This window comes from Schistocerca piceifrons, chromosome 7 (genome assembly GCF_021461385.2).
Source record: "Schistocerca piceifrons isolate TAMUIC-IGC-003096 chromosome 7, iqSchPice1.1, whole genome shotgun sequence".
NCBI classification, from domain to species: Eukaryota; Metazoa; Arthropoda; class Insecta; order Orthoptera; family Acrididae; genus Schistocerca; species Schistocerca piceifrons.
In genome coordinates, this window is record NC_060144.1 from 588,270,300 (window position 1) to 588,282,980 (window position 12,681).

Here is a 12,681-nt window from a genome sequence, read left to right on the forward strand (position 1 = left end):
CGCCATTCGGGAGTGGAACAGTAGAGAGACATCTTGAAAGTAATTCATTGAACACTCTGCAAAGCATTTTATTGTTAGCAGAGTAATCACATAGCCGTAGACGTACTGTGGAATTTCCCCATCTAATGTCAACAGTAGGTTGTGCAGTGTTTGGGCTCCTCAAAAAACTTGTCCCTAACACCACTCCAAGTGAACTTAGTTTTGAACAAGTGGCACAGTCGTTAACTGACTTTTATGACCAACAAGTGAACGTGGTAGCAGCTAGGTATCAATTCTTTAATTGCAAACAATGATCAGAACAACTTAACGTGAGTGGGTAACAGATTTGTTGGGTATAACAAGGAAATGCATATTCTAAAGTGCTTGCTGTGCTTTATATTCAGATCTTATGTTGTATGATGCCATCGTGTACAATGCACCTGATGTCAAACACAGTGAATAGGTATTGAAACAGCCTGATCCCTCATTTCAGCAGGTAGTGCAGATACTAGATCAGTATGATTCCGGTGCCTTGTCCGTTCACACAATTGAGCAGCCAGCTATTTGCTTGCTTGCGATCGCCCCATTCCGCACCAGTGGCGTGCGCTAGCCACATCGAGTAAACAACATTCCACACCATGTAATCAGTTCGCTAAACATGCGGCTAGACAGGCAATCAGAATTAACTCTTGCTCTAGGTGTTACTCAGCACACAAATACCAAGAATGCCCCTCCCGACAAGCTCAGTATTACGCTCTGTTTGCAACAGAGCAATCATAAAAATTAAGCCCACTCACTACAATCTAGCCACAAGGACCCTGTCATTAATGCAGTACGAGGTGTGTAACGCCGGAAATGCATATCCTCCTATTTCCATCTATTGTACTATTATTTTTTTTCCTTGTTTTGTTACCTCAAGATATGACATTTCTGTCTCTTTACATATTGTAATTGTTTTACTGTTTGTATATATATATTTATGCACTTATGTCGATGTATAATTGGTTTGTTGTGTAAAGAGTATTTGTATTTTTACGCTGGGTCTTGCCTAGGGAAAACTGCTATCGGACGATTACATTGATAGCTCGTGTGAAGAATCAAAGTTTGTAGGATCTTTGGTAGTGTTAACTCTGCCGCGTGGAGCGCGGGCGGAACAGTGAGAGTCTGGCGGGAGTAGCGAGTGGAGCAGGTGTTGTGTGACGCTCCCGCGAGTTGCCGCGCTTTCGGGGTTTGGCAGCAAGTAATTGCGCTCGACTCGCGATGATAGTTTCTGACATGGTGTCGCGGACGGGAAGCATTAGCTGGCGCACATCAAGAGCCCGTTTCGCCCGGTGACCGTGTCGAGAAGAAGGCGCGCCAACATCCAGCTTCTGCAACAGCGACGGCCGACAATGAGTGACTGTCGCCACCTCCTCGATCGACGGCTTCAAACCTTCAATCAACCAACAAGGAAGACTAAAAGCACGTAAAGTTTCAGAACTGTATGGCAGACCTCAGCTTTTCAAATTGTTCCATTTGCCTAGCAAAATTACAGCAGCTTAGCATGAACCTTTGTTGCTCATTGTCCCAATTGCATTGCCAAGCAGGGTCCCTTCCTTTTCCGAAATGAACCCGAGTGTCGTTGAAATTCAAACGCCAGCATTAAAATAATATGATTAGATTTCACTGCTTTAATTTCAAAGTTCAGTAGCTGGCTACAATCTTTAGGTTACACGAGCACAAATTTAGAGTGCGAGTTTTGTTAGCATATTTTAGCTTACCTGTGACTGCAGCTCAGCTTGGTACGTACTAAATTTTACTATTGTTAATAGTTCAGAATCATTTAATTCAAGTTCAAAGTTAAATCTCTTATTTCTAAATTGCGTAGATTCAAGTAGTTTTTGAAATGATTGTTGAGGTAGTCCAAGACTAACCGTATTTTACTGAATTTCGATGTGCTTCAGAAAGAAAGCTCACTATTAACTTCAGTCACTAAATTAACTTTCGATTTTCCGGTTTTATTAATTCTTTTGCTAAATTAAGTCAGAGTGTAGCGAAATTTATTACTTCTGACAAACTTTCAGTTTTCACACTACACGTGTCAACCTTCAGTTGCCACGCTTCTAGTGTTAATTATATGTGTAATAACCTTTCTTTTTCAGTTACTATAGTAATTGTCCTTAGGACTGGCGACCGTGATTTCCCCCAAATCTCAAATATCTAATTACCGCTAGTTAATTGTTAACGTAACGGCCGCACATTTACTTTCTTTATTATCTTTACCCCTTTTCAAAATTAATTTCCACCAGTTTCATTTGCATTTTTCCTTTCATTTAGATGTAACCCTTTCCTCCCTCTTTACCGATAGATTAACTTCGGTGACGATTGCTTTTCCCAAATTTACATTAGGTACACGCGGTTTAATTTTTCCCTGTCATTAAGGTCGATAAGTGAGGGGGGAGGTTACACGTGGCGACCTGGTGACAGGACAATCTTCGGATTTGAGGTTGTTCTGGACACGAATTTTGCATTGTGCAAATCTCGTAACAAAGTACTGTTTACGTACAGGCCGTTACGTCAGCGAGAATAAGTAGTGGGAGTAATCCTAATTATATTTGAGGTTTGGCATTTATATTGAAAATTATTAAAATGAGTGAAGGCAACAATTACCAAAATTTGGTAGACTTGGATACGGAACAATCGGTCGAACAGTGGGAAACGCGCACCGCGGTACCCATTGTTCAGGGGCAGGCGGCTAGCATGAAAGACGCGACCGCCGAAACGCAACAAAGGGCAGAAATGGAATTCCAAACTTTAGAAAATGTTTCCGAATCGGAAGTGAAAATCAAATCTGAATCCCTTGATGACGAATACGGGGGGACAATTAAAGAGGAAGCCGCTACGGAAGTGAAACCGGTAGTTTCCGGGAATTTAACTGATTTATTGAATGTTTTGATTAATGGAATCAAGAGTCAATCGGCAGAAATTATAGCTCTGTCTGCCAAGCAAGAAGCTCAGTCTGAAAAAATTGAACGAAAGCTAGACAATCAGAACAAAGCTATTAATGTTGTTAACAACAATGTTGGAGTTGTTAATACAAAAGTTGATAAAATCAAAGAAGATATTGTTGTAATTAATACCGAAATCGGTAATCTTAAACAGGAAATGATAGGCGTTCAGGCGGAAATTGCGAGCATAAATACTCGCTTTGATTCCGAAATTAGCAGAATCGAGAAAAGTGTAGGAGAAGCAGTTGCTCCGATCATCGAGAATAAGGTGACGGAACAAATTCAATTAGTGAAAAAAGAGGATCAACAGAAGGTGGAAACTTTAAAGGCTTTAGTGTCCGAAGTAGACACTAAAGTGAGGGAGCAGGCTAATACCTGCGAAGAGAAAAAGAGGGAAGTGGAAACGCTTGCGACAACCACTTGCCAAGTAATTATGAGAGTGTCGGAATTAGAAAAGAAACTTGACGAAAAACAGAGCTATGTGCCAATCTGTGCACATAGTTCGGAATTGTTGACGAAAGAGGAGCGGTTCGACCCCTTGAAAAAAGGCGGTATACACGCGACGGATTTCATTAAAAATTGTGAAAGAGTTTTACCCAGATCATGGACTAATGAGAGAAAAATTAATGCGGTTATTGATGTGCTGGCTGGTGATGCCAAGCGTTGGGGCTTAAACCTCAACATTACGAACCTGACTTTTGACGAGTTTAAAAATTTGTTTCTGGCTGAATACTGGTCAGAGCAAAAACAGCAAAGTGTCTGGCGCGAATTTGTCGTATCGAGGCCTTTCGATGCGAATTCGCGCGGTTCGATGAGGGAGTTTTGTGAGGGCTGGATCCGCAAGTTGGAATATTTGCGTGATCGCCGCACGGAATCCGAAATAGTCTGGGAACTCTACAAGAAGCTTCCAGATGATACAAAACGCTACGTAGGAAGCAATTACAGGACAATCAATGATTTCCTAGAAAGAGTTGAGGACGAGGACAATTGGCGCAATAATCGCGACAGTGGTAGAGGCCGTGGTAACAACAACGGGTACCACAGCAACCACAGCAACGATAACCATGGGAATAATGCATACCGCAACCATGGCAGCAATAACAATAATGGTTCGGACCGTAATAACAATCGGTACAATGCAAATAATAACAGGAATGACGGAAACCAGTATCATACTAACGTGATACGGGCCTCACAGAATAGTAATAACGCCAGAGGGTGTGATGAACCGCCTCAGCAGCATCCGGGGAGCGTATCTGCTGGGACGAGACAGGGAAACCATTAGCCGCGCCGGTGAGGGGCCGAGCGGGCGTGGAGAAATTTTGGCGGCCCAATAACAGGAGAAAACCCAGGTATCGTCATTATGAAAATTCCGTATGGAATAATCAACGGCGGGAGAGTGTGCCAGTGTTAAGAGAAAAGAGTGCGCCCACAAGTAGTAGATCAGCTGTATACACGGCAGTAGAAAATACATTCGCTGTCAGTGAGGACAATTTAAGTAGTGTTCCGGAAATCGATTATAAAGTGGCAGCTGTAATACCCACAGCGGAACTGGAGATTGAGTTTAAGAATGATTCGCAAGTGTTGAAAGAAGATCAGATGTCGGATAAAACGTCCGTCATCGAGCGAGGGGATGCAGAGAGGGATGAGGTCTGGTTAAGGCAGTTCGGTCGCTTATACGACGAACTAAGAGATTATAGGGGCCTGTACGGGAGGAGTGTTTATAGGGAGCGCGGGCAGGATTTGCCACGTCTCGTCCCACAGGAAGATAGTATTTGTGAAGTGATGGAAAGTTCTGGCCCTAACCGGCAGACTTTACCAGAAATAGTTAATGTTAATGGGGAGCACGAGCAAGATTCGTCGTGTTTCGTCCCGCAGGAGTTAGATGTTGAAGTAGTAACGGAAAGTTCTGGCCCTAACCGGCAGACTTATCCGAAAGTTATAGTGGTAGAAGTAGCCGACCCATCCGACGCAAACCTCCAGTTTAAACATTGCGAGAGTATTAAGGAGAAAGATTACGAAAATTTTAGTGATAGCCGGACACGATTGGTAGAAAAGCACATAGATTACAGCGTGTATGAGGTTAGAGCTGACATTATACAGTCAGACGATAGCAGTGTGGGTTGCGCAGATCCAGAGGAAGTAATTTCAGATGCTACTGGGCACATTCCTCCAGGTAGATTGGCAGATGAGATCAATCTGACCAAAGTGGAATCAACGAAGGTGACAATTAGTGAATTGATAGCAAAGCAACACTCACTAGTTGACGAGTTACAGGAAAAGGTTTCGGTATTGGAGGCGAAGCTACAGACTAAGCCTCAGGACAAACGTGTTAAAATTAAAACTGTATGTAAACAGAGGCTGAAAAAGCCGCCAGATAAATCGGATTTAGGATCAAAGCCGGATGGTTTTTTCTGGAATGACCTGGATATAGACGAGGATTTACTGTGGGAAAATAAAGAAACAGTCGAGGACAAGTGTAGACAGATAGTAGTGTCTGTTAATACGCACGACCTACAACTAAACGTGTTGATTGACACCGGTGCAGAATTGAGTGCTGTATCTGGGAAAATATTTGAGTTACTGAAGGACAGACCTGGCATCGTAGTTATGCCAGTAACAGGAGTGAAAATTATCGGTGCTACTGGGAAGGCCAGTAAACCGGTCACAAAACAGATTTTTGTCAACTTCGAGATATGTGGGGCACGATTTGAACAAGAGTTTGTCGTCGTGCCAGACTTAACTGCGGAAGTAATTATCGGGTTAGATTGGCTATTAAAGTACCGTGCAGTGATTAATTGCGAAAGCAAAACTTTGACATGTACGTCCCAAGATAAAACAATAGTAGTTAGTTTTGACGAGGCAGGAGACGGTGTGCATAGGCAATACCAGCCTATACACATTGTTAACTGGCCGGATGGTATTGATGTAGGTATGAATTTGAACTGCCATAACATGAGGAATTTCGGCATTGACAAAAGTGTAGAAAGTGAATTGGAAGAGATAATCAAATTCCCTCCACGGATTAACATTAGTATTGGTGTGAAAAAAGATCGTTTGTGAGAAGTAATGAAGCTAAAAGCCGATGCTCGCATACGTCGTCATGACGCTAAAGCGCGTTTTGCTATGTTTGCAATCGGAGACTTAGTACTTGTAAAAGCTCATGAGAAATCGAGCGAGATAGACCATGAAAACTCTAAATTTAAGTTTGTTTATAATGGACCATATAAAGTCATTGGTATGCCTCACACAAATGCTTACGGAATATTGTACACTTGAAATTGTACCAACCGAGGATCGATTAATACCACACAATGGGTAATTTATACAGTATGTAAAATAGAGTGTAAGATTTAACGATTTGCTAGATTGCCATGCTTTTGACTGACCAAGGTCATTGAAGAAGTTGTAATTAATAAGTAATTAATTTTGATTAATCAATTTAATTTTAATCAATTTAATCATGATCTAATCAACTGAAAAATCCAAGCTGCTAGTTTAAGTTTTCAGCTGAGTCACAGTAGATTAAGGAATGTAAATATGATTTTGTAAATAGCTGTAAGATTTCATAAATATGTGATTTACTAGTCATTGCCGATGTACTTAGACGCTGTTTTAAGTTTCAGGCTAGTACATGCGTGTGATGATGGACAGTGTTTAGTTATCCACTGTGATAGTATTAAGGGACTCCTTGAGATTACTCGGGAGTGAGTTTTTCCTAAAGAATTCAGTGAAACGGACGTTCTGGAAACGCCGTCATAAGGGCGAGTGAGATCAAGCGTGCCGCACACGCGGGCGCAACAATACTGGCGAGGCGAGCCGCTGTCGGCTCTTGTGCCGCTGTTGGCTCTTGGGCCGCTGTCGGCATTCTTTGTACTTGCGAGTACGGAAGGCGGAATTGTTTTTCTTCCTGGACAGCTGAAAGAATTCTACTGTCAATATTTATGGTTTTTTCGATCTGATGTGTGTTATTTTCTTGTTTAGCGTTTAATGGACTCCCATGACGAGAATATTAATTATGAAAGGGTTATGTAAAAATGTGTATTCTAAGTAATTAATTATTAATTTGCGTATTTTGATCTACCTGTTTTTATGACCATGTACTCTGATTAATTTTGTAAATAGTATTCCATTTCTTGATACTGTTGGGAATTTTGACAATTTTAGAATAGCTAAACCATTTTCTATGTTTTCTATGAATTTCAATATGTTGTCAACCTGTTTTATTTTGTGCAAGATGACAGAGTGGAATAAGATTAGGAGTGTCTCCACTCAATTATTATGGTCTAAAAAATTTATTTATGCTTAATTAGACGAATGCTAAATTTTGTTGATATTTTGAGCATATGCATTTCCGCTGTTTCTTTTTTGGGACATTTTCTGAGTCTGTTTACGTTACACGAACTTCCTCAGACAATGTGGGGCATGTGTAACGCCGGAAATGCATATCCTCCTATTTCCATCTATTGTACTATTATTTTTTTTCCTTGTTTTGTTACCTCAAGATATGACATTTCTGTCTCTTTACATATTGTAATTGTTTTACTGTTTGTATATATATATTTATGCACTTATGTCGATGTATAATTGGTTTGTTGTGTAAAGAGTATTTGTATTTTTACGCTGGGTCTTGCCTAGGGAAAACTGCTATCGGACGATTACATCGATAGCTCGTGTGAAGAATCAAAGTTTGTAGGATCTTTGGTAGTGTTAACTCTGCCGCGTGGAGCGCGGGCGGAACAGTGAGAGTCTGGCGGGAGTAGCGAGTGGAGCAGGTGTTGTGTGACGCTCCCGCGAGTTGCCGCGCTTTCGGGGTTTGGCAGCATGTAATTGCGCTCGACTCGCGATGATAGTTTCTGACATGGTGTCGCGGACGGGAAGCATTAGCTGGCGCACATCAAGAGCCCGTTTCGCCTGGTGACCGTGTCGAGAAGAAGGCGCGCCAACATCCAGCTTCTGCAACAGCGACGGCCGACAATGAGTGACTGTCGCCACCTCCTCGATCGACGGCTTCAAACCTTCAATCAACCAACAAGGAAGACTAAAAGCACGTAAAGTTTCAGAACTGTATGGCAGACCTCAGCTTTTCAAATTGTTCCATTTGCCTCGCAAAATTACAGCAGCTTAGCATGAACCTTTGTTGCTCATTGTCCCAATTGCATTGCCAAGCAGGGTCCCTTCCTTTTCCGAAATGAACCCGAGTGTCGTTGAAATTCAAACGCCAGCATTAAAATAATATGATTAGATTTCACTGCTTTAATTTCAAAGTTCAGTAGCTGGCTACAATATTTAGGTTACACGAGCACAAATTTAGAGTGCGAGTTTTGTTAGCATATTTTAGCTTACCTGTTACTGCAGCTCAGCTTGGTACGTACTAAATTTTACTATTGTTAATAGTTCAGAATCATTTAATTCAAGTTCAAAGTTAAATCTCTTATTTCTAAATTGCGTAGATTCAAGTAGTTTTTGAAATGATTGTTGAGGTAGTCCAAGACTAACCGTATTTTACTGAATTTCGATGTGCTTCAGAAAGAAAGCTCACTATTAACTTCAGTCACTAAATTAACTTTCGATTTTCCGGTTTTATTAATTCTTTTGCTAAATTAGGTCAGAGTGTAGCGAAATTTATTACTTCTGACAAACTTTCAGTTTTCACACTACACGTGTCAACCTTCAGTTGCCACGCTTCTAGTGTTAATTATATGTGTAATAACCTTTCTTTTTCAGTTACTATAGTAATTGTCCTTAGGACTGGCGACCGTGATTTCCCCCAAATCTCAAATATCTAATTACCGCTAGTTAATTGTTAACGTAACGGCCGCACATTTACTTTCTTTATTATCTTTACCCCTTTTCAAAATTAATTTCCACCAGTTTCATTTGCATTTTTCCTTTCATTTAGATGTAACCCTTTCCTCCCTCTTTACCGATAGATTAACTTCGGTGACGATTGCTTTTCCCAAATTTCCATTAGGTACACGCGGTTTAATTTTTCACTGTCATTAAGGTCGCTAAGTGAGGGGGGAGGTTACAGGTGTGGCTAGAAAAAAACCGGACTAGTACTGGTGAAACAATAAAACGAATGCAATAAGGCTGAAAGTCGCGTGGCCTGTCACGTGACTCTTGCTCCGCCTACTGCTCGAGTTTCATCTGCCTCCTGCACTCAGTCTGCCCGTGGCGTCAGTTTTAAGTAGTTGACGTTTTGTCTGTGCGTCGGAAAATGTTGAGTGTACAGAAAGAACAGCGTGTTAACATCAAATGTTGTTTCTAACTAGGAAAATCTGCAAGTGAAACGTTTGTAATGTTAACAACAAGTGTACAGCGATGATTGTTTATCGCGAACACAAGTGTTTGAGTGATTTAAAGATGGCCGCGAAGACACCAGTGATGACACTCGCACTGGCAGACCATTGTCAGCAAAAACTGATGCAAACATTGAAAAAATCGGTAAACTTGTCCGACAAGATCGCCGTTTAACAATCAGAGCAGTGTCTGAGATAACAGGAGTTGACAAGGAAAGTGTTAGGCAGATTCTTCATGAAAGTTTCAACATGAACAAAGTGTGTTCAAAAATGGTTCCAAAGTGTCTCACAATTGAACAGAAGGAACGCCGAAGAATGATTTGTTCTGACATCCTGGAAAACATTCAAAGTGATCCCACCTTCTTACAAAATGTTATTACTTGCAATGAATCGTGGTTTTTTACTTACGATCCCGAAACTAAACGCCAATCGATGCATTGGAAAACTCCTGGTTCTCCACGACAAAAAAAGCACGAATGTCAAAATCGAAATTCAAGGCAATGATGATTGTTTTTTTTTGACATCAAAGGGATTGTGCACATTGATTGGGTACCAGAGGGACAAACAGTGAATCAGCATTACTACATTAGCGTCCTGGATACCCTACGTGAGCGAGTACGGAGAAAACGGAACGATTTGTGGAGAAAAAAGTCATGGATCCTTCACCAAGACAATGCCCCAGCTCACAGTGCGTTGTCAGTGAAGACGTTTTTGGCAAAACACAACATTCCCATCTTAGATCATCCACCCTACTCACCTGATTTGGCCCCCTGTGACTTTTTTCTTTTCCCTAAAGGCAAGTCAGCTTTGAAAGGAACTAGATTTGAGACGGTTGAAGCAGTAAAAGAAAAAGCGAAGGAAGTAATGCATGGACTTACCGAAAATGATCTGCAGCATTGCTATGAACACTGGAAAATTCGTATGGAGCGGTGTAGAGACCGAGGAGGAGAGTACATTGAAGGAGATAACATGAAATTGTAAATAATTGTAAATAAATGTTTTTTCCAGCATCAGTCCGGTTTTTTTCTAGCCGCACCTCGTATATTCAAAGTCTGCTACAGGCATTCGCAAAACTGGCATGCAGGCAGTTTCTTCAGTGATACGTCAGTCAAACAAACTTTTTTTCAATTATTTATTTGTGGCAAACATGTGAAATTTCAGTTGGACATGGGTGCCTCTGTCACATTGTTTACTCGTCACACATATGAACAGTCAGGTCCCCCACGCCTTTCTCATACTAGCATGCAGCTGACAGCTTATAATGGACAAGACATTCCCATTTTCGGAACATGTACTTTACCTGCTATGTATCGCTGACATACATGAACAGTATATTTTTAGAGGGCTACAATCACGTAAGTGTGAGAAAATATTGGGGCTTGATTCCTTTGCTTTGTTTGGCTTTTATATTCGGGACAATGTGTTGTCAGTGTCTGCATTCATTGCAACAGACAGTGTAGTTATCTAGATCAAAGAATTCCCGGAACTCTTTCCTGATGAGTTAGGCAAAGCTCAAAATGTTTTTGCACATATTACGCTGAAAGACAATGCTCAGCCGAAATTTTGCCAGGCCAGGCCTGTGCCATTTGCATTACGGGACAAAGTCGCGGCTGAACTTACAGAATTGCAAGATAGTGGAGTTATTGCGCTCATATCAGCTAGTCAGTGGGTAAGTCCACTGGTTTTTCTCCCCAAACCTTCAGGTCGCATTCGCCTCTGTGTTGACTTTAAGTCTACGGTCAACCAACAAACTGTGATTGATACTTATCTATTGCCACGGACAGAGGATCTCATGGACAGAATAGGTGCTGGACGCTACTCTTTAAAAATTGATTTCCGCGACACGTATCTTCCAATACCGCTCGACGAAGACTCTCAAAAAGTGTGTGTAGTAAACACTCATTTGGGACTGTTTCAATATTTGCGTTTGCCTTTTGGCAGTGCTTCCGCACGCTCCATTTTACAACGGTATTTGGAACAGCTGACTGTTCAATTGGCAAACTGTTCAAAGTATTTGGACGATATTGCAGTAGCGGAGCTGAAGAACATATTTTAAATTTACGTGCTTTGTTTCGCGTGTTAGCTGATGCAGGACTTAAGTGAAGACTGGACCTGAGTGATATTTTGAACCTGAGTTGCAGTATCTTGGTCATGTCATAAACAGTCATGGTGTAAATCCTCTTCAGTCGCAGTTTTTAGCCATACGAGACTTTCCAGTTCCTTGCAATGTCACGGAATTGCTGTCAGCTTTAGGGAAAATGAACAATTACATTCGATTCATACTGAATGCGGCGCAAATAACGGCTCTTTTGCATCGTTTGGTCTCAATAATGTCCCCCTTGTTCGGACAGATGAGAGACAAGTGGCTTTTCAAAAACTAAAAGATGCATTGCTCAGTGATCGATGGTTAGGTCTCTTTGATTCCGACATATCAGTGATATTGCAACTCGACGCTTCTTCTTGCGGAATCGGTGCAGTGCTTTCACACAGAACTGGACAAACCTACTGCTTTCGCATCAAAAGTGTTGTGCAAAGCTCAGTATAACAGTTCACAAATAGAGAAAGAGGCATAGTGTCTCCAAATTCCACCGCTATTTGTATGGCAGCAAATTCTACTTAGTAACGGATCACAAGCCTTTGCAGTCCTATTTTCATCCAATGAAACCGGTTCCTGTACGAACTGCTCATAAGTTGAAAAGATGGGATGTTTTGTTGTGTCAATACCAGTACGAGATTTTGCTTCGTCCGAGAGTTCAATATGGTAACGCGGACGTGCTTTCGCGTCTTCCTATTGGCCTTGATTTGGTTCAAATGGTTCAAATGGCTCTGAGCACTATGGGACTTAACATCCTAGGTCATCAGTCCCCTAGAACTTAGAACTACTTAAACCTAACTAACCTAAGGACATCACACACATCCATGCCCGAGGCAGGATTCGAACCTGCGACCGTAGCAGCCCCGCGGTTCCGGACTGCAGCGCTAGAACCGCACGGCCACCGCGGCCGGCAAGCCTTGATTTGGATTTTCGATTCTTTTGCTTATCGGCTAATGTTGTTTGATGCACTGATCAGCCGGAACAATATGACCATCTACCTACTAGCCGGTATGTGCATTATGGCACAGATAACAGCGGTGACGCGTCGTGGCATGGAAACAATGAGGCCTTGGTAGCTTGGTAGGTCGCTGGAAGTAGTGGACATCACATATGCACACATAAGTCACTTAATTCACTTAAATTGCTGGGAGGGGGTCCATGATCTCTGATATCACGTTCGATCTCATTCGAGATATCTTTGATTGGGGTCAGATCTGGCGAGATGGCGGGCCAGCACATGAACTGAGAGTCGCCTAGAACGACTCCATCACAGTCCTCGCCTAGCGATATGGCGCGTTATCTTGTTGAAAAAGGACGC